This window comes from Melanerpes formicivorus, unplaced genomic scaffold, assembly GCF_026170545.1.
Source record: "Melanerpes formicivorus ecotype bairdi unplaced genomic scaffold, bMelFor1.0.p_v2 SCAF_59, whole genome shotgun sequence".
Lineage (NCBI taxonomy): Eukaryota > Metazoa > Chordata > Aves > Piciformes > Picidae > Melanerpes > Melanerpes formicivorus.
Window position 1 is genome coordinate 359,311 of NW_027142411.1, and position 27,362 is coordinate 386,672.

Genomic DNA, 27,362 nt, shown 5'->3' on the forward strand with positions numbered 1-27,362 from the left:
GAAAACTCCTCTGAAGAAAGATTTGGGTTAATGTAATTTAGTGTGTTATTAAAACTACAGAATTTTTTTGAATACTCTTGACCTCAGGAGCCCAGACCTGGAGACAATATTCCAGATGGGGTCTCGTTAGGGCAGAGTAGAGGAGTAGTACAGCCTCCATTGGCCTGTTAGCCACACTTTTCTGAATACACCCCAGGAGACCATATTATTCTACACATCAGTTCTAAATTTAGCCTTGAAAGCCTTAGAGAGTCAGAGCTAAAGTTGGTATGTGTTCATAGTATCATAGTAGTATCCTAGTATCAGTCAGGGTTGGAAGGGACCACAAGGATCATCTAGTTCCAACCCCCCTGCCATGGGCAGGGACACCCCACATTAGATCAGGCTGGCCAGAGCCTCGTCCAGCCTGGTCTTAAACACCTCCAGGGTCGGCGCCCCAACCACCTTCCTGGACAACCCATTTCAGGGGTTGAGATATAGGAAAATATAATTAAATTAGGGAAAGTAAGGAGCAGAAAATAGGTTGCTAGAATCTCATTACACTGTCCCTTGAAAAAGTTTTGTCGTGGTTTTTTTCCTCCTTTGTTCTTGTATATGAAGCAATATGTTTGTACTCAGAACTGGTCTGTGAAGTTGAGGTGTTATGTGTAAAAGGAGGGTGTAGGGCCCACGCTCTGTGCATGGATTAGCAGATCTGAATCACTACATCAGGTGGAAATACATTTTCTATAGAAGTTATTTCAGTGTGCTGACTTCATTCCCAGAGATGTTCGTGGCAAAACTATTGATTTAGACATTAGCAGCATTACAGAATTTTTACAGCCCTATCTGAATTTAGCCTTGTATTCATAGGCAGGTTCTGACTCTAAGGCAAGTAAGGTGCTCAAGAAGCCCTGCCATGTGAGCAAAGGCTGAGAGAACTGGGTTTGTTCAGCCTTGAGAAGAGAAGGCTTGGGGGAGACCTTATTGCCACCTACCAGTACATAAAGGGCGGCTACCAAGAGGATGGAGTCACATGGGAAAGACGAGGGGTGATAGGGACAAGTTACTGCTGGGGAGATTCCCATTGGGCTTCAGAAGTAAATGTTTCCCCATGAGAACAGTCAGACATTGTAATCATCTCCCACGGGAAGCAATGGATTCCCCTCCACTGGTCAGTTTCAAGACTTGGACTTGACAGGGCACTGGGTCAGCTCATTTCAGCTACACTTTTACCTAGAAAGGTTGGACCAGAGGATCCCTGGGGTCCCTTCCAACTTGGCATTCTGTGATTTTTCCCAAAGCAGCTGAGGGAGTAGCAGGGAGAAGAAGATGCCCTGCTGCCTGAGCTGTTCTGAGTGCTTCACTCACCCATTCTGCTTGGTCATAAAGCTGGGACTGCTGGCTAGCAAAGGTGGGCTCCCAGGGCACATCCCCAACTTGCAGATTGGAACAGCTTTTTGTCAGGCTCTAACCCACAAGGGGCCAGGACAATCCCCATTTCCTGCACAGCCAGAATAACTGGTGATGGGGAGGCAGCACAGTTTCATTCCAAAATCTGTTTGTCACCCTGCTTCAGCACTGATTTACCTTAAATTCATCACAGCAACACCCCAGAAGTCACAAGATTGGTACTGCCTGCAACTGCTGCTAAAATTCTGCCCATCACCTCTAGTCACAAGTGTGTTTGTGAGCCTCTGACAAAGCCTGGAGTTACTTTGGCAGCACTTAGGAAAGAGCACTATTGCAAAAGACTGTTTGCAATTCCCTAGCAATCTCATTACAGCCTGAGGCTTTGCTGCAGTGAGATTTTTGGATAACAGTAATGTCTGAGCCAACCTTCTACTGCAAACCTGGGGAGTGAGAAGCATCTTATTTAAGCACCCAGGGTGTAAGTGCCAGTAGGTTGGGTTGCAGCACAATTTAGCTCTAATCCAAGGGCAACACCTCAGCTAATCATTCTCCAACATAGTACAGTTCATAGAATCACAGAATGCCAAGTTGGAAGGGACCCCAGGGATCCTCTGGTCCAACCTTTCTAGGTAAAAGTGTAGTTGAAATGAGCTGGCCCAGCACCCTGACAAGTTCAAGTCTTAAAACTGACCAGTGGAGGGGAATCCATTGCTTCCCGTGGGAGATGATTGCAATGTCTGACTGTTCTCATGGGGAAACATTTACTTCTGAAGCCCAATGGGAATCTCCCCAGCAGTAACTTGTCCCTATCACCCCTTGTCTTTCCCATGTGACTCCTTGTAAAAAGGGACACTCTGTCCTCTTGGTAGCCGCCCTTTATGTTCTGGTAGGTGGCAATACAGTCTCCCCCAAGCCTTTTCTTCTCAAGGCTGAACAAATCCAGTTCTCTCAGCCTTTCTTCACATGGCAGGGCTTCCATTCCTCTGATCATTCTTATGGCCTTTCTCTGGACACTTTCTAGCCTGTCTGCAAATTTTTTTGTATAGGAGGGAGGAAAACTGAATTTAGTGCTCCAGGTGTGGTCTGACAAGCGCTGAGATGTTCATAGGCTCAGGAATGTTGCTCATGCTGAGGAGAGAGCAGGTTGGGGCCAAGCAGTGAAGATGACACGAGGATCTGTCAAAGACCAGTTACATATTGCTGGTCCAGCATTTGAGCAATAGGTCTCTAGAGAGAAGAGCTGTATCTGCAACCTAAAATTCACTAGATAGAAGCTAGGGAATTTATGTTCTGTTGTGCTTTGCTGTTTGGCAAGCGATCAAGTAACTGTCCAATTTAACTGTCCAACTGTGCTTCAGTACTAAGGCAAGTGACTTGTTTGGTTTTCCTGTTGGCCCTGCTACAGCTGTCCTGCACTAGAATGTGGTCTGAAGCCTCCTGGGAATGTTTCACACAGGGAAGAGCTTTGACCTATTTGATGGTCCCTTTAAATTTTTGTTTTTTTGGAGGTTGCCTTTGTGATGATGATGCAAAAGCAAAGCGCAATAAAGCTAGTGCAGGGTTACCCACAAGGAATAAATAGCTGGAGACTGATGCCATGTGGAAGCCTGGAAGGAGCTTCCTAAGTGTAGTGAGTTAATGGATGGTTTTGCGATTTGTGTCATCCCCCCTGCTCCTATTGCAGGCTTTTTAATGTTGCAGAGAGCTAAATACAAGAGCAGAAATGGGAAGAAAATGAAAGGGACAACTTGCCTGTGTTTTTGAGAAGATAAAATGAGACAACAAAATGAATACAAGGCTACTATTCCCAGTGTGATATATGCAGTGCTTTCTTGTGTCCAAGTTCAAATCTGTTAGCTTCAGAAAATCTTCATAAATGCAGAATTGTCATCTAATTTTGGCATGGGAAGAGCCTCCGATTTGTGTTCATTTTGTGATGGTTCAAAGGTCTGGACAGTGGTTCTCATGAGGAGCAGATGAGGGAAATGGTATTTTTTTAGTCTGGAGAAGAGGAGGCTGAGGGAAAACTCATTGCTGTCTACAACCACTTGAAAGGACACTGGAGTGAGGGGGGGGGGGTCGGTCTTTTCTCCCTAGTAACAAGTGATAGAACAAGAAGAAATGACCTCATGTTTCACCAGAGGAGGTTTATTTTGGTTGTTAGAAGAAATTCCTTCACTGAAAAGGTTCTTAGGCACTGGCCAGGGCTCCCCAGCAAGATGGCTGAATCCTGGAGGTGTTGAAAACTTGCAGAGATGTGGTGATGGGGTGTTATAATAGGGTTTAGCACCAGACTTGGTAGAGTTAGAGAATGGTTGGACTTGATGATCTCAAAGATCTTTTCCACTGGAAACAGTTCTATGATTGTTGCACATAAGCCTTTGCATTTTAGTTGTGGAATAAAATCTCTGAAAAATGTTCTACAAAAGTAGTTCTGATAAATCAGGGTGGCAGAAGACAGCAGGGCATTAAAGCCCAATAAGTAGGAATATCTTGGCTAGCTTGCACCATTGCGTTATGCAGTCAAGCCTGTGCACTGATGATGCTTTCTTTGAATATGTCTACTTCTGTTCTGGCTCCAGTCTAGAGCCAACTGGATCACAAAATGGGGAAACCAGTGCTGGTAATAGCAAATATCCCACTGCAAGTTAGGGTAGAACTACACCTGAGCTATGCAGCTACAGGTGACATGGATACATCTGCATTTGAATTCAGAAGCTATACATGTGCTATCAAAAGCAAACACCCCCCTTCCCCTGCCTCCACATATGGATTTGTTCTAACACAGATAAAATGCTGCCCTTGCTGTACTGAATGCTCAGTGGGTGATCCTTTCTCCCAGACTCCAAACAACAAAGAAGGATTTCAGTCCTCCCATGGCACAATGCTGCTCAGTGTCCCTGCAGAAATCCACCTTCTGACAGCGAGGCAGTGATAGCCCTAACTGCAGTGACTGACATTGCTTTCCAAATCTCTTTCTTTTCTTTTTTTTATTAAGGTTATTTTTTTATTCCTGGCTGTTTCCAAATAATGGCAACAACTTCCTGTAGTGTTTGCATATATTTCAATGTAGTTATTTTAATGTAGTGACTGCTCTTTGCTTCTCCCTTTACAAAAGCAGGGATCACTCCATATGTGGCGGTGTTACACTTCTATAGTCGATTCTAGCAGAAGCCAGAAACACAGAGCATTTAGCATGCATTTGAAAGAGAAGTGCTAGTTTTTACTTTTGAAAATTAACATTCATAGATGGAAGTCTTATTTACCAATATCCTGCTGTGATGAGAATAACAGTAATATACTACATAGCTTCAACTAAGCTAGATTTCCATTTTGTAATTATATTTTTTCCACCTGAATTTTTCTGCTCCTCGCTGAGAAAATGCTTTGTGTTTATACAATGGAGTTCTAAAAGCCACAAACTGATCTGGATTTGTGGTGCATAATTTCCAGTCATTTTTATGTATATCAATGTTAAACCACATTCTTGATTTCCATAAATGACCCACATAACGTGCCAAGCTTCTTCCACACCTTAAACAGCCCTGCATTTTGATGAACAAAATTGATAGGTAGGAGATGAACAAAAGAATGCTGATGACACGTAATATAAGCCTTGATCAAAAGTTGGGAACTTCTCAGATGGTCTGCCAAAAGTGGATTATTTTCTGAAAGTTTGAAATATGGCTGAGATGCATTCTGGCCATTATTCAAAGCCTTTAATTTATAACATTGATGCTGTTAGACAACTGATTATCGTAGGTTTTAATTTCCTGCAGAACTGGGTGTAAGAGTGGAACGCTTTATATAATTTAATATGCAAAGAACCTCTCACATCAGGGAATGGAATTTACATCCCTGTCAGTATAGGTTGTCTAATCTGACATGGATTGATATAACACATTACATAAAAACTGGATTTTTCCTAGACCTGTGGCATTTGGTTGAATTTTTGATGTTCACACTTTCAAAACCGTCTAGATGCAATTTATGTCCACCCTTAATAAGACTCAAACTGCAATGCATTGCTTAGTTAAACGTTATCATCTAATTTTCTTCTGCCTTCATGGTACTCTTGCCCTTTATTCACTCTAGATTGTTGAGATCTCTCATGTGGGTTGTGCATAAATGACAGACTTGTTGATGCCATTGTCTTTTTTTCTGCCAGTTAATAGAAAAACACAGTCCGTGTTGCGAATGTGGCAGTCATCTGGTACAGAATATTGTTTGGCTGAGCACATTTTTGGTATAGCTTTTTAGGTTCTGTTCGTGTAATTTTGGTCTTGCAAGGGGTAATTTTGAAGTTCAATATTAAAATACTGAATATTTGCATCAAATATTCCATTTGCATTGAATACAACATCAAATGTTTTAGATGCCATCCCAACAAAGCTGATTTCATCAGGGGAAAGCTTTCCAGCAATGAAGCAATCTTACAAAGCCATGCAGTGTTGGACAGGAGTCACTGAGCCACAGCAAGCCTCCCATTTCCTGGCTGTTGGCTGAGTAAATCTCCCTTTGATCTGTTGTGTTTTGCAGACAGATAGCCATGAGGTGACTTGGATCTGAGGTCAGGGATCTTGCTCAGCAATAGATTATTGTGGAGATGAAATCATGAAGTCACTGGCACAGGACCAATTAGACATCACGAAAAGCCAACTGGCAAAAAAGTCTTTCCTGGCCAAAGGAAGAGGAGATGTCCCCAGGGCATGCCCCTGCAGGCCCTTTGGGGAGTGCTTGAGCAGCTGAAGGAAAAAATCTATTCTTCAGGACTTACAAATATGTTAATTTTATTCAGTTTGGTTTCAAAAGGTTTTTTTTAGTTTTGGGTTGGTGTTTTTTTTAGTTTTTTTTTTTTGTGAAAACTATTTCTTGCAACATATTTTAAGCTTGACTCTGCCTTACCTCGAAGGAGTTTTAACAGAAAACTTTCAGTTTCCTTCCTGTGTTTGGTTTTATTGTGTGGTTTTGGGGGCTATTTGATATTATTAAAGGCTCTTAATGGAAAGCATGGTAAGGATGCTTAACAAAAAAAGCCTTAATCATAACAGTTCTGGAGCCTTTCATTTCTATTACTTAACAGTCCCAGTATCTTGGCAAGTAAACATTTTTCTTTTTAACATTTTTGAGGGCTGAACTAACACTAAGTAAAGATCTCGACTGACTTCCTGGTGTAGAAGAGAATAGGTTATGTCTATTTGAAAGCAAAAGCTAATGTTTTGCATTTTAACAGGAAAGGAAATTAACAGTGGCAGTAAAAACACATCTGCCAGAGCAGAGCCTAGTGGCAAAAGTTACCTCTTGTTAGTGTGATGACAGTATCCAGATGTCACACAGTTAGGGGCATTTGCTAAAATCTTTCTGAAGTAGGAACACCTGTGACCGTCAAAAGTGATAAATATTAGATAACAAAATGTATTCATGGTAGATGTTCTGTGTAACCAATGTAGTCACTGATAGAGCAATCATATTCCTCCTAAGCACTCACTTTTCTCTGTTTATTCCTATTTATATTGTACTTCTCCCTTAAGGATGGAATTCTTTGAGGGAATTTACTTTCTTGTCAACCGTTTTTATATATGAAGTACACTATTGTGTGATTTAATGTTTATTTTCCTGGTATTTGTATTGTTAGGATGATACTCTGCAGAACTGCAGTTTAAATGTCTGGAAATTTAGATCTGGGTAAGCACTGGGAACTGAGGGTGCATCTTAGAATCATAGAATTATAGAATCAACAAGGTTGGAAAAGGCCTCAGAAATCATCAAGTCCAACTTATCACCCAACACTTCATGACTAACTAAACCTTAATGTGCCACATACAAGACTCTTTTTAATACCTCCGGGGCAGTGACTCCACCACCTCCCTGGGCAGCACACTCCAATGGCCAATCACTCTTTCTGTGAAGAGCTTTCTCCTCACCTCAAGCCTAAACCTATGCTGGCACAGCTTGAGACTGTGTCCTCTTGTTCTGGTGCTGGTTGCCTGGGAGAAGAGACCAACCCCCACCTGGCTACAGCCTCCCTTCAGGTAGTTGTAGAGAGCAAGAAGGTCACCCCTGAGCCTCCTCTTCTTCAGGCTAAACACCCCCAGCTCCCTCAGCCTCTCCTCATAGGGCTGTGCTCAAGACCTCTCCCCAGCCTCATTGCCCTTCTCTATCACATGCAAGTGTCTCAATATCCTTCTTAAACTGAGGGGCCCAGAACTGGACACAGTACTCAAGGTGTGGCCTAACCAGTGCTGAGTACAGGGGCAGAATGGCCTCCTTGCTCCTGCTGGCCACACTGTTCCTGATGCAGGCCAGGATGCCTTTGGCCTTCTTGACCACCTGGGCACACTGCTGGCTCATGTTCAGCTGCAGACAATCCGTACCCCCAGGTCCCTTTCTGCCTGGCTTCTCTCCAGCCACTCCCACCCCAGCCTGTAGCACTGCATGGGGTTGCTGTGACCAAAGTGCAGCACTCGGCACTTGGACTTGTTAAATGCCATCACGTTGGACTCTGCCCATCTGTCCAGCCTGTCAAGGTCCCTCTGCAGAGCCTCTCTACCCTCTAACAGATCAACACCTGCTCCCAACTTGGTGTCATCTGCAAACTTACTAATGGTGGACTCAATTCCCTCATCCAGATCATCAATAAAGATATTGACAGGATGAGGCCCAGCACTGATCCCTGGGGGACACCACGAGTGACTGGCTGCCAGCTGGATGTGGCACCATTCATCTCCACTCTGGGGGCACAGCCCTCCAGCCAATTCCTGACGCAGCATAGAGTGTTGCTGTCCAAGCCACAAGCTGACAGCTTGGCCAGGAATTTGCTGTGGGGGACAGTGTCAAAGGCCTTGCTGAAGTCCAGGTAGACTACATCCACAGCCTGCCCCACATCCACCAGGCAGGTGACCTGATCATAGGAGATCAGGTTGGTGAGGCAGGACCTGCCCTTCCTAAATCCATGCTGGCTGGGCCTGAGCCCTTGGCCGTCCTGCAGGTGCACCATGATTGCCCCCAAGATGATCTGCTCCATAATCTTACCTGGCACTAAGGCTGGGCTGACAGGCCTGGAGTTTGCAGGTTCATCCTTCTGGCCCTTCCTGTGGATGATCTTCCTCCACAGTGCACGTGTGCTTGGTGTCTGCTGGGGCTTCTCCCATTAAAAGCATGGGATAAGCACATTGCCATGAGCTATGCTTAAGCATAAATGTTTGAGACATCATTCTGTTGTCTTTTGATTTTCTTATGCTCATTGCATCTGAAGATGATTGTTATGCTCTTGAGGAAATAGAACCTTCAGCATGCTTGAATTCTTTATTCATTTGAACTCAGAATGCTGCCTCACCCTAAGCAAAAAACCTCTTTAGAATCTGAACTTACTTGTTTGGCAGTGGATCATAAAAGTTTGACCATTTGTTCTATCCCTCCTTTTCAAGGGCTCACTGGTGCCATTCCAGCCTGAATGTGCTTTGAGGCTGCTGGCAACTCCTGCTTCCAAAACCAACAGAGGGTAGCAAACCACTATACTATTGCCATGGAGTAAGAACGTTGTCTTCTGTAGCTGCACTGCTTTCAAACACTCCTTTGTGCATTTTCAGTTCCAAAAGGATATTAAGATACCCTCTGAGTATCTGTGTTTAAATGGAGATAGATGCAATTCTGCACTTCAGGGGAGAAAAAAATATGATTATGCTTTTAGTTTTTGAATAAAAATGAAATTATGTAAGTCCTTGCTCTATCAAAATCCACTATTTCCATTTGATGCATCAATAGTGACCTCTGGGGTTGCCGTTCTGCTTCTCAAGGGGATTCTGCCTCTGCTATTTTGGCTGGACTCCAGGTTTGGATGACAATTTCAAGGTTACAGTTTGTTTATTTTTTTTATCCAGAGGCAGGGGAGATCAATCCTAATCTATAGAGAGACTGAATCTCAAATGCCAGAGTGCCAAAGGCTTGACCCTCAGAAGTGCTGAGCACTCTATGCTTCTAGGCTACCATGTGGCACTCAGCACCTTACAGAGTCAGACTTAACATTATTCTCCTCTGCTTTACCCTGAGAACTGAATTAGGCTCTTATTTTGCTTTCATACCAGAGGATTTTATTCCCATTTATATTGATGCCTTTGAACTCTGTCTTTCCCATGTAAAGGGGATAGTGGCATTCATTCATTTCTCTTAATTCTCAAAGATATTTGAGACTTTTAGGTTGTTGTCTTTAGATGTTTTTTTCTTGAGATTGTTTTCTACTAGTCTTTTTCTGCTCCTGCAATCTGTGATTCTTTGTTTTCCATGTTAGCTCAGAAATGTCAGAAACTAGGCTACCTGAATGACTGGATCAGTCAGCCACATCTTTTTTTTTAGGAACTAACCTTTGGCCTTTGATATACTTGAGAGGTTGCTGAGTTATGGAAGGCACTTGTTTTAGTCTTGTCAACAACACCCAAGAGGAACCTAAAAATACTGTTCCACTTTTTTTCTACTTCACATTAATCCTGAAAACATTTTCTTATGTTCATTTAAGTGGAGGTATCCTTCCTCCTCCCTGATGCTCTGTGACCTTTAGCGGTACCAAAAGGAAGCTCAGTACTGGTGACAGTAAGGAGATATCAAGAGGCTGCAGAACCTGAGTGAAAATATCCAAGCACAGCACTTTGCTGGGGTGACTGAAATCTTATTTCTGGAGAAGATAACAACATAACCTTTTAATTTTCCTTTCTATTTATTTATTGTAGTGCCAGATTGACAAGCCTGGGAAACAAAGTTGTCTATTCATAGAACAGGTTCAGCGTGGGCAGCAGCACTGATTGCTTCCCATGTTACCCTGCTGATGGTTCTCAAACCTGACCCAAAGAGGCTGCTTCTGGCACTGAGAAGTTCAGCCAGCAGCCCAGTTCTTTTCCTTTCTGACACTGCCAAGATGACTGATGCTCAGTGTTAGTGCAAAAGCGGTTCTGCAGAGTAAACAGCTCTCTACTAGAAATTGCATTGATCACTAACCAGCTGAGTTGTTCATAGCTTTCAGTTCCTAACAACCATCTGATTTCCTACCCCACCAAAGTTTATTTTCCTTCTGTCTCCAGCCTTTTGTGCTCTTAACCACTGCTCACACTTCAGATGGCATAATTAAAGTTTTATAGCAGAACATGAGTCTTCTCTTAAGCAAAATTATTTTAAGTATTGCTATTACGGTAAAAGAAAGAGACAACAAGATGTGGAATCAGTCTGCAAATTGCTTATTTAATGTATGTTTACTATAGACAGCAGGTTATAACACAGCCTAAAGAACCCCAAAAGGTACTGCAAATTTATCTTTATGTTGATCTTTATCCCTGGCAGAAATAACTCCCCTTTCCTAAATCCTTTCTTCAGTGTTAGTGTTTGTATCATCTCCATTTGTTGTATGTGAAAGATACTGCTTCCTGATAACAAAGGTATTAATCATGCAAATATCACAATTTCTGCTTCTGAGCTTTGAGAAAAGAATTTGGGAGCCCATGCAGCAAGTATGCAAGAGGATGTGCACGAGAAGAATGATTCTGCTGTCCCTGCTCTTGTTTGCTGGGATTCTCATCCACTGACTCTCAATAACGACTATCAAGAACCAAGATAGGATAATATCTAATAATTTCCTGCATGGACAAAGAAAGTTTAGGATGACTTTAGAGGGTATTGCTATCTCAATTTTAATGATATGAAGCTTAATATTAATTTAAAATCCTCAACTTCAAAATACTCTTACGGCTTCCGCTCTCAGCCCACACAGATCTGCCAAAACAAAGTACTTTTATGGGCTAGAAAGAGGCATCAGTCAACAGCACACAACACATATCAAAGACATCACAGTTTCAAAGGTATCATTAGTACCAATACAGAAGAAAGTGCACTGCAGCTTTTAATACCTCATCTGAAGCAAAACCACACAGTAAATCGCACTTTGCCTAGTGAAGAAGGAGAAAGGGCTGCGTGCACTTGGGTTTCTCAAGGATGAGCACCATTTATATTTGTGGAGGCGGTGGTACTTAAGTTTGTATTTGCTTGTGGATCACTCTAGTTATTCCTTCAGGAAATAAAGCATTTACACTGCCAGTCTTAAAAAATATGTATTGTTAACATTAGCTTTACTTTGCATTAAACATTTAAATTATATATGAGACAACTCAGGGCAAGGGTGTGCAGTGAACTGTGGCGTGGAGACTAAGAGTCTGTCTGAAGGCACTTTAACAGAGAGCTTTGTGTGAAGACCATACACCTGTCCAAACATGTCTGGGCTGAACTATAAAGTAGATGATGTATCCTGTCTTACTCTTAAAGGCAGCAGCCTTTCCAGAAGACAGCTTACAATGTAGTGAGCATTTGTAAACCTCTATGGTATTAGCAGTCTGTGTAAGTTCATGTGCAGGCTGACCCCTCTGTGTGCACACAGGTGTATCCGATATGAGGCTAGTGCTTGGGGCATGCTGCTGAGAATCATCCACAGAAACTGAAGGGAAAAGAAAAGGCAAAATTACCATGGGAAAGCGTCTTGAGCTTGCTGGTCCCAGTGTTCCTATCCCTGCTGCAGTATCTTCCCATTTTCTTTGCCTACCTAACCAACAACAGAAGGAAGATATGGCACTGGGCCCTTCTAGATCATACATGCTACTGTGTGTTATTGCAACATGCACCCAGGTGAAGTTTTAGTGGTGGCACAGTTGATAAGCAGTTGCCAGGGAATTTTCAACACTCACTTAGCTGTTCTGGTCCATACATGTGCCTAGGATGACTGCTTTACCTTGTCTTTCAGCAGTGATCCGTTTGGACCCAGAGTACATATTTTACTCCTTATGTGCTCTACAGATTAAGCTTTTTATTTGTAAGCCTAGTGTCATTTCTCACTTCTCTGAACCTTGGCAGTTTGAAACAGATGCCTTGTTTGTGGAAACTTTAAGGCGAAGTGGAAGCTCACATGTTATTTCTGCTGCCTTTTGAGCCTTTTGACACTGCTGGGAAACTTGCCTTTTTTGTTTTGTTGGTGGTTTGTTGTTGTTGTTTTTTATGGTAACTATTCCACGTAATGTCATCCCTTATTTCCAGAAGATTGTTTATTAGGTACTGAAGTGAAAGCTCAGTGCTTGCTTGCTTTGTGGCATTGTTTTACTTGTGCACTGAACAGAAAATGCTGGAATGCTGTGACTGGCAGCCACACATAATGGAATATGGGGTTATTCCTCTTTATATTTGCAGCATCATGAGTGTTAATTAGAAGATGATATCTCCAGTGCACCCTTAGCTGCCAAATGTAAATAAATGTTACTTTGCTTTAGATGAGGTGTCCAATGTGTAAACAGACGAACCAGACTTAGTTCAATCTTTTTGATAACTCTTAAGAATGCTTTTTCACTAAGACTTGATTCATATCATTCTTTAATATTCTGCACAATATTTGCACTGCATAATGGTAGTACTCTTGCCAGCAGCCCTATGCATCTGTCTACCAGCAAATAACATTTCAGTAATTACAGTATGGGTGATGACGGATAGATGAGTGGGAAGTGGTGGGGGATAGTGGGAAGACAATCGTAGCAATAAAACACACAATCTACAGAAGACAAGTCAAACAAATACTGCAAAAATAAACAAGAATTTGAAAGGATGAAATCACAATAACTATTACTGTGGTGAACAGAAAGAATGGCTTCACTGGAAAAAGCACAATAGCTAAACAGGGCTTCGCATGTGTGCGCTTTTAAACGAAGAGAATTTCCACTAATGCATCGTTAAATTGAAGCCTGTTAAACCTGAAATGCTGATGAGTTAGATTTGATTGGTTAGTGTTTGCCATTTGAGTTTAATCAGTGTGTCTTCAAGTGTATGCAATGCACAGCTTTGCAGTTGAGAGCTGACGCGTGCGGGCTACCTGAGTGTGCGGTTCATACGTAGCACCAAGGCAGAGAGAACAACTGGATGATACTCAAAAGACAGAAATGTTACTTTGAAGTGCCATAACTATAGGGAAATGTTAAAAATTTTGGAGGGGTGCTAGAGGAAGAAATACCCTTTTGGTATTGTTGTGGATTGAACTCTTGCCTGGCTTTTGTTGCAACTCCACTTTTTGCTGTAAAGTTCTCTTTGTAAAACAACAGTAAAAGTCTAGAGGAAATACGCTGTGATAAATTAATGGAATGAAAAGAACCTGTGACATTAACAAAAGGATGCTGGGGTGGGTTGTATTCCTTGCAAAGCTTGTACCTTCCAATCCCTTGCAAGCAAACTGACTCTTTCTTGTTTGCAAGGTGCTAACTTGCTGAAGATTTCCTGGTTAGTTTCCAAATGCTGCTTCTACACGTGTTCTGCCAGTAATCCCAGAATCATAGAATGGTTTAGGTTGGGAGGGACCTCAGAGATCATCTACTCCAACCTCCCTGCCATAGGCAGCAGTGCCTCTCAACTAGACTCAGCTGCTCAAGGCCTCATCCAGCCTGGCGGTGAACACCCCAGGGAGGAGGCATCCACAGAATCCTTGGACATTGCATTCCAGTGTCTCAGCACCCTCATACTGAAGAAATTCTTCCTAAATCCAGTCTAAACCTCAGCTTAAAACCATTCCCCCTTGCCTATTGCTAGATACGGTTACAAAAAGTCCCTCTTCAGCTTCCTGTAGGATCCCTTCAGGTATTAGAAGGCAGCTCTAAGAGAGTCTTCTCCAGGCTGAACAACTCCAGTTCCCTCAGCCTGTCCTCAAAGCAGAGGTGTTCCAGCCTTTGGATAATCTTTGTGGCCCTCATCTGGACTTGCTTCAACAGCTGTGTGTCCATCTTATGATGGGGACACCAGAACTGGAGGCAGGATAGCAAAGGATGCAGTGTAGCAAAGGAGGACTCAGCAGTGTAGGCTAGAAGCTGTTCTTCGAACTGCTCTCTAAACCCTCTTTAATAGGGTTAGATGCTGAAGGGAATGCTGGAAACATGGATAGAATTAAGCTTCATTTGTGCTAGCTTAACTTAGTTCATTAGCACAGACAGAGCAAAGGCAGCCTTACAAAAAGAAAAGAGTAACTGATGAAAAATGCTTAGCAAAGATGCAGCCCCTCAGCAGCCCATCCAGGGAAGGAGTTGAGGTTTGTGGCAGCACAGATTGTTCTGTCCTGAAAGCTGACCTTGAGTTGAAGAGGTAACATATGGCTCCCTTCTCGCTTTTTCTGTAATTGCATGACTATCTAAAAAAAGAGCTCTGCTGCGGTTTTGCTCATATCTTAAAGGCATTTTACTGAAGTAATAGATAAAAAAGAAGTATGTTAAATAAAAACATTTATTAGAGGACATAATTTTAAATATTTAATGCTATAATTAAGTCTTATTAATGTAATGGTCTTTATTCCTCAGCTTAAAAATTCACAAGGTTAATTTCCCTTTCATCTTTATTATGCAATGTTTGCCACAATTATTTGTTATATATTCTTATAAATATTTGATGAATATTAGAGATTTTAATTTAAATAAAAATATGGGCCAACTTTTGCCACAGTGTTACTCCAGGGTTGAACTGGAATTGTGACAGCAGTGTCCTCCCTACTCTAGTCGTGAGGTCTGTGGTGACAGGTTGGACTTGATGATCTTTGAGGTCTCTTCCAACCTTGGTGATACTGAATACTGAATATAGTAGCCAAGCAGTGAATCAGCCCCCGTTATTCCTTCAGTTATGCCACAGCTGGCTTGTTTGACTCAACTAATTCATGGAGAACTCTTCATTTTACTGCCGTCCCTGTGCTTCCATCTCTTGTACTTGACAAGAAGCTGAGGATCAACAACCAACAGAACTATCAGCCACGTCATTTTCAGGTTGTTCCCTGTGGGGGAAGGGATTTCCAGCATCTCAGGTATTTTTTTCATTTGATATTACTACTGCTGGTAATAAGTATTACCTATCAAAGTTCTTAAATGACTGTAGGATATATATTTCATAGAATCAGAATGATCTGCGTTGGAAGGGACCTCTGAAGGTCATCTAGTCCAACCTCCTCTGCAGTAAGCAGGGGCATCCTCAGCTAGGCCTTGATTCACTAAATAACTGGCATTAGAAGTCATTCTTTTCAGCAGAAGGATTCTTCCTCTATGTATTCTGCTGGTTTAGCTACTTACTGAAAAAATTCTTTAGCATTAAGTCCTGGGAACTTAAATTATTTATATTCTCTTTCATTACCAATATTTGTTCCAGATTCACCAGAAATATTTTTTTTAGTGGAAATGGATGCTTTATTTTACCAAAGCATAACATTATTACTGTTGTTGTTGTTATTATTGTTGTTGTGTACCAAACTACCATGTCAGCAGTTGTTGGGGGGAAAAAAAAAATCACTTTAGGGGCACTATGTTGACTTACCTTCTTAAGTAAATAAAGAAGCAAACCAGAAATCTCTGGTGAAAAGTAGTTTGAAATAAGCACATACTCCTAATCTCCCACTGCATTCAGAATGGAAAAACAAATGCAGTTTCAACTAGCAGCCAAATTTCAGCTTGTGTTGCTACTAGATTTGTGCTGTGCTGTATGAGAAACTGCCTTTCTGGGAGCTTCTTCAGGTGGCAAATACTGAAACCTGAGGCCTGTGCTACTTTTCCTTGCCCTTCTATCAGTTACCGCAGCTACCATTAGTTTGTGTACCTGCTAGTGTTACCTCCAAGCGGACCTAAGATAATGCTATTTCTACTCTAGTTAAGGCAGCTTCATGAAGAGCTGATCTAAACTTTAAAAGATTTCCTTGTATGAAAGTGTCTTTTCTGGAATAAATCAGTTGTTGCATTGCTGCCACTGTGTCGCCTGGCTGCAGTGTGGCTGTTAAGATAGATGAAAAGATGCTGTTAAGTTTTAGAGAAGTGTATATTGGCACGCTGTGCTGTTTAGCTTTCCATTGTTAGCTTCATGCATGTGTCAGAACTGAGTTAGAAAAGTATGTTCCGTGTGGAATGCAGGAGAAGTAGTTCACAGTATCACAGTATCGCTTAGGTTGGAAAGGACCTCGAGGATCATCGAGTCCAACCTATCAACACAAACCCCATGACTAGACCATGGCACCAAGTGCCACGTCCAATCTCCCCTTGAACGCCTCCAGGGTCGATGACTCAACCACCTCCCTGGGCAACCCGTTCCAATGACGAATGACTCGCTCGGTGAAGAATTTCCTCCTCACCTCGAGTTTAAACCTCCCCTGGCACAGCTTGAGACTGTGTCCCCTTGTTCTGGTGCTGGTTGCCTGGGAGAAGAGACCAACCCCTTCCTGGCTACAACCACCTTTCAGGTAGTTGTAGACGGCAATGAGGTCACCCCTGAGCCTCCTCTTCTCCAGGCTAAACAATCCCAGCTCCCTCAGCCTCTCCTCATAGGGCTTGTGTTCAAGGCCTCTCACCAGCCTTGTTGCCCTTCTCTGGACACGCTCAAGTGTTTCGATGCCCTTCTTAAACTGAGGGGCCCAGAACTGGACACAGTACTCAAGGTGCGGCCTAACCAGAGCAGAGTACAGGGGCACTATGACCTCCCTGCTCCTGCTGGCCACACTATTCCTAATGCAGAAGTTCAGTTACCAAAAAAAAACAATGATTTAAAAGAACCAACATGCCATGCAGGGAAGAGTCTGAGCTAGTGGACAGGAAACAATCCTGTTGCCTTCTCTGAGCACCTCACTTGGAAACCACAACCCTAAAACCACAGCCTTAGCTCAGATAATGCTGATGACTCTTTCCACTTAGAAGCAGTCCTACTGATTTTACAACTCGTAAAAGATTCAGTTCCTTCACCTCGAAAAATTTCCCCAGTACAAGCAAGCATTTCACCTCCCCTGGGATCCAGCCATCCTTCTTACCTCAGCTCTCAGCTAGAAGTCCATTAAAAATCTGTTTTAGGTAGAGTATGATTAGGCTTGCTATTATCCTGGAATTTTATGGTAAATCTTGCTTGAAAATAGATACTTGGCTCTTAAGTCAGACCACAGTGAAATGAGGGATGGGGAAAAGTCTTCAATCATTCTCCTCTCATTTGTGCAGTGCAGAAATTAAGGTGGGTAGCTGAAGCTTGAAGTCTGTTTTTTAAATACAGAGGAGCCCCTTAGAAATATAATTAAATAAATTAAACAGCTACTGCTTGCAGATACATCTTAGGGATACTTTCAATTCTTTGTTCTCAGAGCTGCACCTGGTAATTTTACTTATCCAGACTATTATCTCCCAACATCCTCTCTTCTCCTGCCCTCCTTTTTTTCTGTATTTATTGACAGATAGCCACCTTCTGTCCTGCTAATGTGGCAGTTAAAGGGCTAGAACTGCTTGGCTGCATGCATTGCCTGCTGCAGCCAAAAAGCAGAGTCATACAGGACTTCCTCTCTCTGACAGCCATGGCACAACTTGTCCAGCCAAGTATGGTCAGAATTTTAACCAAGCACATCAGCTTAACAAAAGGACAGATGAGAACACAGTATCACAGTATCACTAAGGCTGGAAGAGACCTCAAGGATCATCGAGTCCAACCTGTCACCACAGACCTCATGACTAGACCATGGCTCCAAGTGCCACATCCAGTCCCTTCTTGAACACCTCCAGGGATGGTGACTCCACCACCTCCCTGGGCAGCACATTCCAATGACTAATGACTCTCTCCGTGAAGAACTTTCTCCTCACCTCGAGCCTAAACCCCCCCTGGCGCAGCTTGAGACTGTGTCCCCTAACACACAGAACTTGTTACATGTGTGCCTCAGGAATGTTTGGGGTTTTTTTAAATATATGTAGAATTACTTATTTTCCCAACTTTCATTACAGTCCTGTTCCATCACTTGCTGCTAAAGAATGGGATCTAAATGTCTATGTGAGAGTACTTCCATTGTTCACAACTTAAGTGTAGAGTATTTCCGTGTGCCTACAAGAGCTCATTTAACTGTCAGAGCTATGGCTGTCAGTACTGTCCAGCACTTAGAAATGTATTTCAAACAAACCCACAGAGGCATAATGAAGAGGGTTTTTTTGTTGGTGTTAAATCTTCTCCTAGGGTTATGTTTTGCTGATGAGTGTGTTAATTTCTGTTTGTATATAGAAGACGACTACTGTTTTGCTTCTGGTAACACTGAAACTGTTTGTATCTCAACATTTGCAAAACATCCAGAAGAATTATGGGGCTTTATTTAACTAATACCTCTGAGAATAAAACCTTGACAGGAAAGGGGGTGATTTGATTTTACATAGAGGAGATGATTCATTTATACCTACACAATTAATGTAGTGAACATTGACTCTTCCCTTTCTCTGAGAAGAAATGCAGTGTTACATGTTACTTTGGGATTTAGAAGAGTGGCTGTTAGGAAAAAGGGGAAAAAAAATAGTACTTTAACCTGCTTAATTACTGCACACTAGAGGGCACTTGAGGTAGAGCAAACAATATTTGCACAGCTTCTGAAACAGTTACCTATATTCACAAGGCATATTGAAAACTAAAAGCAAAAGCTTAATCTTCCAAATTGGATCCAGAACCATTAATGTAGAAAACAAAAATTGGTTGATTGCTTTGCTTGATGTAATTTGCTTTGCTTTTTTTTTCTTTCCTTCCCCCTCTTAGTGTTTGATGTACAAAAGAAATACTTGTTTTCCTAATAGTCAGCTTGACAGCAACTAATCAGAATTGCAAACAGTATCCAAGGAATACTAAAACCTGATAACGTGTTGTGATTTTTATGCTCCCTGTAATATCATTGGTGCATATGGTACACAAATGTGTAGTTGGGGGCTTTTAACTCTGTAACATGAAGAGGGCTCAGAACGAGTTACATTTTATTGTACTAAATGGAGTAATTTGGGGATGGGAAAAGGATTTGTTAAGGGCCCAAAAGCTCATTGCTGCTGTGGGGTTAAATCCTTGTTTGTGTTTGACAGCCCATGGGCTGGAAATTGAATTTCCATGGTTCTAGGAATGTGCTTGGCCCATCGAGGCGAAAGTAACCTAGGAAAAATCAGAGCATTTATTTCTTCTCATGGACAGAGTAACAAGGGGAAGGGATTTTGATTAGATGTCTTTCATGGAAGACCAGGCTAGAAAACAAGTGGGTTTAGGTATTTGAGAACAATGTTTGTCACTTTTGGATGCTTTTGTTTTAATGGTTTGTTCTTTCTCCAGTGGGTTTTTTCAAGCTTTCTGTTCCTAGTGTTTCACACTGAATTCTAACCGGTGTGATCTCTATAAAGATCTGGCATTCCTTTGCAAATGTCTCACTTAAATTTCTCAGTCTTTCTAGCGTCCTCTGTTAAAATGAAACCTGGGATGTCTGTCAGTATAATATATACATAAATAAACCCTACCTCAAACCACCCTTATGTCATCATTCATGGGCCATTTGTATAACTTCCTTTGTTTTAATCTACAGTATCAGTCGGAAACATTATACATTGGAAATTTTTCAGGTTACAGATGGCTTCAGTGACTTCCCAAACACAGAGGACCATTATTTCTCATGATAACTGACCTGTGATAACTGAATACAAGCAAGTTTTAAAGGTTGCAAGACAGTGATAAGAACTTGTGTTCTAAAGGTAATTATGTCTCTCTACTGGCACAGGAAAATGATAAAAGTGCACGTTATTCAGAAACATTTTGGACTTAAGATAAGGTTTCTTGTGTCATCTTAGATTATGGAATATGAATTCTAGCCTTTCAAAGCAAATTAAATTTTGGAATAATCACCCACCTAACTTGAGCAAAAGGTACAAACTTGGTGGAGTGTTTGGGTACTGCTGGAGAAAGCATCTAATTTAAAGCTTTAATAGAACAATAGTAGCTTACCCCACTGCTCTGCAAGCTTGCTTTAGCAACTTTCAGATCAGTTATTAATTGTAGATTAATATTCCTTTGAAGTGACATGCTAGTGGTAATCCCTGTAAACACAAGTAGATTGCAGTAGTCATTTATCTTGATCAAGTAATTCACACTGGACTCATTAACCTCAGGGTAATTTCGGATCAGGCCTTATTGTGTATAAAAAACTTAAATCATCTACTGCAACATTGAGGGAAATATCTCATTACTAGGTGATTTGATGGAATAAAACCTGAATGTGAAGAATTAACATAGTAGTTTCTTTCCCAGGCATGCCTTCCCTGACTCTCCTCCCCACCCCTTTCATGTTCCTGACTTTTGCATTGTTATTTAAATGAGATGACGCTAAACATTTACATCAGCAGCAGCCCTTTTAAGGCTGTGCTGTGATTGAGCTGCCCCTTAAGAGCTCATTTTGAGTCTCTTCTATTGAATATTTCTAAGCAGTAAGGTCTAAATTCTCTGTCTTATGAAAACAGTTTATTGCACTGCTTTGTAATGCTGAGGAACAAAGAATTATGTAATAGCCAACAACTGTTTTCACAAATACAAAAGGGTGAAAAGAGGCTTGAATTCCATTATGCCATACAGTTTTAGATGATAGACAGCTATTTCCTGTCTGTAAATGAATTACACATCACATTTGGGTTTTTATCCTTCTTCTAAAAGCAAAGTAAAATGGAAGAAAATCTCCAGGTTCCCTTCCAAGCAGATGTTAATTTTTCCCCCTTTACCAGCCATGGCCAGTCACAATAACCAAATCAACTATAAACAAAACTCCCAACAAAATCAAACCAACCAACCAAAAAAAACAGAAACCAAAAATCACAACAAAAAGACAACAAAAGCCTGAAGAACCCAACCCAAAAAAAAACCAAACTCATGAAGCTTCTGCATGTATTTTTTTTTCAGTACTAAAATTTGAATTCCAGTTTAACCCAGGATGAATTCAGTCACATTTTGCCTATCATTTATTTTTTTCTTCACTACAGCTACTCCAAGTTTGATCGCCTTTCAGTTGGAATCAGAGACGCTTGTTGTTTAAAAAACCTACATTTAGGAGATAGAGGAGGTATCTTCCTCATCATATGTATTTAAGAGGAAACCAATTTTAGCCAGCATACTCATCAGTGGTGACAGAGTGTCTGTGTGTATATATATCACCATGATAAATATAATTAAATCATTTAACTTGGATAAGATGCAGAAAGTTGTAAATATTTGCTATCCCAAGATTATTTTTAAATTGAATATTAATCTATATACTTGTTCCTGTCATCTGAAAGGTTTCCCAGTAGGGGAATCCATAATCCATTTTAACAAGACACTTAGTACCCTCTCCTACCACAACCTGGGGATAAAAGAGCACAGCATTTGCCCCAGTAATCTAAGACTCTATGAAAGGTCACATAGAACTAATGGCAGAAGTCAAAGGTTGAAATCAAAACAAAACCTATACTTTTAAGCTCTGCTTGAGGGTACAACCTCTACCATTAGCTTTCCTCCCATACCCTCTGTAGTACCTGTTTAAAGCACAGATGTAAGGGATCTAACCCTTGTGTGCTACCATCAAGTATTTGTTGATAAAAATGAATGAAAGGTGTGCAATGAGTCTTATTGAAACCTTCATAAAAAGAGTTTTCTAACTGTCATTAATTGCAGGTTAAACTTCCTCATGTTTCCTTGTGACAGCATCTGTATTCTCATTGTGTTTTTCAGTTGGTGGAAGGATGAAGAAAAATGGCCTTTGCCTCAGTGGAATCCCAGGTAAAGGGAAGCCACATTTCTGATGTTATCTGTTGCACTTGCAAAGTGTTTTGTATTTCCCTCAAGGCTCTCAGCCTGCTTCAAGTGTAAGTATTGTGTGGTTTATATCCATCCTTCTCCAAGGAATCATCCCAGGCTCACAGCTTGGAAAGTTATCAGTTGGGCTGAGGGAAGCAAAGAAATAGTTAGATGTTTCTTCATTGCCCTTGGAAAACGTCAAATTCTGGGTAGAGTTTGCTACATTCTGATGAGTTGCAGAGTTTTCAGAATGAATATTTGTGCATAAAGAAATGCACCAGTTATCTGCAATAACTTGCATTTAGTTAGTGAAGCTCTAAATGCAGGTTTCTTCCATCCACTACCTTATGTGTGCATGCACAAAAATTAACAATCAGGAAATTAAATGATATGATATTCTTATTATAGAGAGGAATAATAGAGGCCACTTTCTGTAATCACAGGTAGATGCTCATCAATGCATCCATTTCTTGCTGACTGTTAGAATGTTTATAGATTATATAGATGAGTTTAGGATGATCAGCCATTTACAAATGGAATTAAGAAACAAACCAGCTTTAATAAGACCAAACAACACAAGATGCTCATCTCAAACACACACAACATCATTCTGGTGAAAGAAAGTTGGAGTAAGGGGATGGAACTGAGTGCGCTTAAGCTTCCCCAACAGCCCTACTTAAGTGTTGAATCAGTCCTCCATTTTAGGAGTTGTCATCTGTACTTCATCATGTCTAGACTTTGTGCTCCTAGCACAATACTGACCCCTCTTTTATAGTAAAAAATATACATTGTGGTAACGCTTAGAGCATGATGTATTCAATTATTAAATATAATACATCTAGTCTGCTCATGTAGTATACATGCAGCATAGTAAGGAAGAAAACTCATAAACTTAATTGTTAAAGAAGGGGGTGGGCAAAGGGGTCGTTTTGACCTCTCATGTGGTGCTGGCTGCGGTGTTCCTCAGTCCTCAGCAAGGGCACTTTGCTGCCCACCCTGCCTGGACCCGTGGTGAGCCCTCAGAAGTGATGAGCAACCTTCAAGTCAAAGGCAGTTGAGGACAGTCAATGCTTAGGGTCGCTCAGCCTCTTCCCAGCGCTCTTCAAGCTGGGGCTGTGCAGGGCACCAGCACGATGTCAGTCACAAAGAGGATTTGGAAACCGGGCAGTGGTCAACAACTTACTGTACCGCGGTTGCCCTTCAGCCATTGCTTGCTGTGTTGAGGTCTTGGCTCTGTGCTGCGTTTAGGCGGGTTCAAGCTCCTGCTTATAATGTGACTGCCACCCTCGGCTTTAACATAGGAGAAAAAAATAAATGCCTGCAGTTCTCTGGGGTTAGTTTGGCAAAGGGTTTTTGAAGTATGCCCTCTGTCCCTGGCGCGTCCGACTGTCTTGTCCGCGGCGGCTGTCACGGAGATGAACAACTGCCTCCTGCCCCTCCCGCCCGCTCTGCACCCCGGCAGCCCTCCCCAGGGTCCTGCCTCCTCCCCGCGCTGCATCCCGACCCGCTACGCCCGCAACCCCGCCGCTGCCCGTCTCCCGGCGGCCCCGGCCTCCCCTTGGCGGCGGTCATCGCCTCGGAGGACAAGGGGCTCCTTCCAGCCCGCCGCCTCTCTCACCCTCTGCCCCCGCGGCGCTTCACCGCCGCTCTTCCCCCCGCCCGCCGCGCGTCTGCCGGCGCTCCGGGCACGTCCGAGCCCCGCCGTGCTGCTCCGGGCACGTCCGAGTCCCGCCGTTCCGCTCTCCCACCCCGGCGGGCAGCTTCCCGGTGGACCCCCGCCTAAGAGCCCAGCCTTCCCTCTCCCTCGGCGGGGGCCGCCTCGGCGCCCGCCCCCGCGGCCTGCCCGCCCGGCCAGAGGGAAATGCCCGGGCTCGGAGTTGGCGGTGCGGGCGGCTGCCGCGGCTCCGGGGAACGGGTGGCTCGGCGGATCGTGGAAAAGTTGTGTGCTTACCGGGCGATAGGCGGGGTAGGGGGGTGCGAAGGAGAGGGAGGAGGAAAAACCACCACCCAAAACTGCTTACATGAATTTCCAAGCGCTAGACCTGCCTCCGAGATCAGCCCAATAAGAGCTGTCAGGGGAGGCTCCCAGCTCACTTTTCCACATCACTTCACAGTTACATTTGGCAGGCAGGCACGTTGGAGCGCTCAGACCCGGAATTAGCGGATTTATTTGGAATATCCATGCTTTCCTGGAGACGTGCTGCTGCCTCTGGCTTGTGCAAAGGGAGAAATTAATAACTGCACTTTAGCATGCAGGCACAGAAACCCGAGAAGCTAAGTAACCAGCATCTCCTCCAGCATCAGCAGCCTCAAAAAGCATGAAAAGAAAATCGGGAAAATCCTGCCTGTTCACAGGGACTGGCTAATGTTTGTTACCTCACCCTCTCGATCCGTGCAGAAGTGGCTGTCAGCAAGCGGTTTCCTTGGTTCTTGAAAGAGTGAGTATTCATTTTATTAATATTATTTATGTCTCCCTGGCAGAGAGCTGCCTCTCTGTAGATATCTTTCTGACTTAGTGGCTGTGTTCTCGCAAGGTGCACCGTGCGAGTGCTTTCCCCCGTAATAGGTACGGAATCGGGCTGAGCTGTAGTGCCTCATTAAGTCGGATGTTTGGAAATTCCTGATGATGAAAATGCCCTGGGATGCTAGTTAAGATTTTTAATTTTTATTTTTTAAAAAAATATTATTCCCTTGGGAGGAGGAGTGGTGGTGGTGTGGCTATTTCTCCTCCTGGTTTTGGTTTTTTTTTGGTGGTGTTTTTTTTTGGTTTGGGTTTTTTTTAGTGGGTTGTTTCCCCATCCTTTCCTACCCCCCCATCCCCTTTTAGAGGATCAGGAGGACTTTGGATCACAGAGGGTAGCTTCCAGGGCTGGAGAACCCGTTTCTTCTGTTTCTTCTCCTTGTTTTCTTATTTAGTACAATAAATCTCTGGGCTATTTCACTGTGTTGAATAGATGCAGGGTTGCATTCATGCATTGAAATAGATTGCAGTTTCCGTGCTGAGAATAAAAATCACCCAACAGCCAGATATGTAAATGAGGGAGGAGGAGGAGGCTGGAAGAACCATGAGCGGGGGAAAATCCCCCTGGTCTATTATCACCTTCCTTCCCCCAAAAGCTTTGCACCCCCTAGGTAAATAAATAGAAAGGAATGGTGTTATAGCTTCCTTTCCTACTTTCAGAAAGGAAAGCATCCTAGAAATACTGTTCTTTCTTTTAAAGGCTGAGATGGGAATGAATAGCTGTAACTAGCCAGGAGCCATCCCTGTCCCACAAGTTGTTTTCCTTTCCTTTTCCTGGTTAACTAAACAGATAATGCACCCAGCTGAAACTTCGGAAAGGGAGAAAGCCCCTCAGCTCCAACCATTCATTAGTTGCATCACTGCCAAGGTTCCTAGAGAAGAAATGCAGGAGTCTGCCGACCCCTGAAGCGGGCCGTTTCACTGAGCGCTTTATCTTCTCTTTGAGGAAGGCAGGGGAGTAACACATCCTTACATTCTGCTTGGCTACAATATCTGCTAGGTAGCAGCATCCCAATCGGGAGCCCCGAGCTGTCAGGCAGCATCCTGACTAGATGATATCAGACCTGCATATGGTGCTTGGCTGGGCAGCCTGGGAGGCACTGCAAAGCTTCTGCACAGGAAGCCCATGGCAGTTTGTATGTGGATATTATAGAAGAGATTAATTCAAATCCTTATTTAGACGCTGCCTACCGCCATGAAGGTGACACCACTTAGCACAGGCAGGAATTCCTTTGTGGTTCATTGCTGTGCAGTCATGTCTTGAATCTGTCTCAATTCAAACAGTTTGTGTTTAGTACCAGACTAAATAGAGTGGAATCAATCCAGCCTGGCACATAACGGTGTTACACAAACCTGCTTGTGTTGCCAACAGGTATCAAACTCTATAGCCTCACTTCTCCCTCCCTCTTCCTCTCTTGTAGACAGGCACAAACACACACTCTGTTTCATGCAAAGGAGTCTGCCTGTCTTTCCTCTGAAAGTAGAAATAAATACTGGTACAACTCCCACAAAGGCTGGCACTTCCCAACTGTGAACTTGAGCGCATAAAGGGCTTGCTATTTGCGTCTCTGGGTTTCACAGCCAGATGTTTTCTGGGGGGTGCTGATTGTAAGAAATCAAATAACTTTAACTGTTTATTGCTTCAAATCTGCCACGTTAGCTCTTAATAGAAAGGAAGCTTCCAGCTGTTCACTTCAGATTCAGTTAAAGAATAGAGCTGGTAACTACCAAAGCTATAGATAAAGAATCCTCTTAACTTCACTCATCCTCTTCTGGAAATTCTTGAAGAGTTTCTCTGTAGTAAGGATAAAGAGAAACATGCAGTGTTGTTGTATGAATGATACTCCTTCTCTCTGTTCAATGCCAGAATGTTATGACCACAAAGACACTTTGCAATAGGCTGCTCAGTAAATGGAGATAAATAATAGTTTTTCATTCTTCTGAATATATTTATCTAGTGTATGTTTTACCTGTATTCAAAAAACTGAGAAGGCAGCTAGAAGTTAACATTTTGAATACTTGTGAAATTATGAAATGTCATACTCATAAAATGTGGTACCATCCAAACCCAAGAGCTCTCTAGTGTCACTTCCCAGCCTGATTGTACGAATGTTTGCCACAGAAAAATCCTAGTAAGGGAAGTGATTATTAAGTGGTGTTCTAGTCCAAGGTTTTCATCTGTTCAGCTTTACTGTTCTGCCTTACTGCATGCAGAATGAGCACATCTTTCTGCTGGCTTCCTCTTAGGCTTGCTATTTATTAGCTCTCCTCCTTTTTTCAGAACTTGCATCCTGGCGATAAAGAACTTCAATTTCAATGCCTAGTTGTAAACTGAGGGCCTTCAGTCTCCTCAGAGATTGAATTATTTCATGAAAGTTGTCTCTTAAGTCATACAGGTGAGCAATTTTTTAACTGATCAGGCTGCTAGCCAAGAAGTGAACTTTGGACATTTTTTTCAGTATTAAAAAGTCAATGAGAAGTATGTGCGCCTGCTTAACACATGCAACTGGTTTTAATAAGAGATATCCCCATACAGGACATCTACTCCTTTTACAACTTTCCTTTAGTGAAAAAAAATAAATTCTTCTCCAAGAGGAGGTAGAATCCTCCTTAGGCAAGGTCACTATATTTATATATATATATACTTCAGGTGTTCCCATCAGCTTCTGCTACTGAAGTCCGAACCAGACTCCAGTAAACGGGGAAGCAGTCTCACAATCAGATTGGAATTCACTTTCTTTGTCATTTGTAATCTTCAGAACTTTTCCATTAATACTCCACCTTTACCATAGAAATTAATTGATCCCAGATGCATTATTTATATCACTGTTGACATATAGTGCGTCATCTT

General features: G+C 42.5%; 1 protein-coding gene across 2 annotated transcripts in view; it reads left to right on the plus strand.

The window, feature by feature from the left end:
- Positions 1–24,046: 24,046 nt before the first annotated feature.
- CDH8 (cadherin 8) overlaps positions 24,047–27,362 on the plus strand; it is a 168,889-nt gene continuing 165,573 nt past the window's right edge. Inside the window, exon 1 of one of the 2 annotated variants that reach the window (XM_068161604.1) lies at positions 24,047–24,428. The gene's annotated coding sequence lies outside the window, so the exon portion shown is untranslated. The remainder of the gene's footprint in view (positions 24,429–27,362) is intronic. The other variant, XM_068161605.1, reaches the window with a different exon arrangement.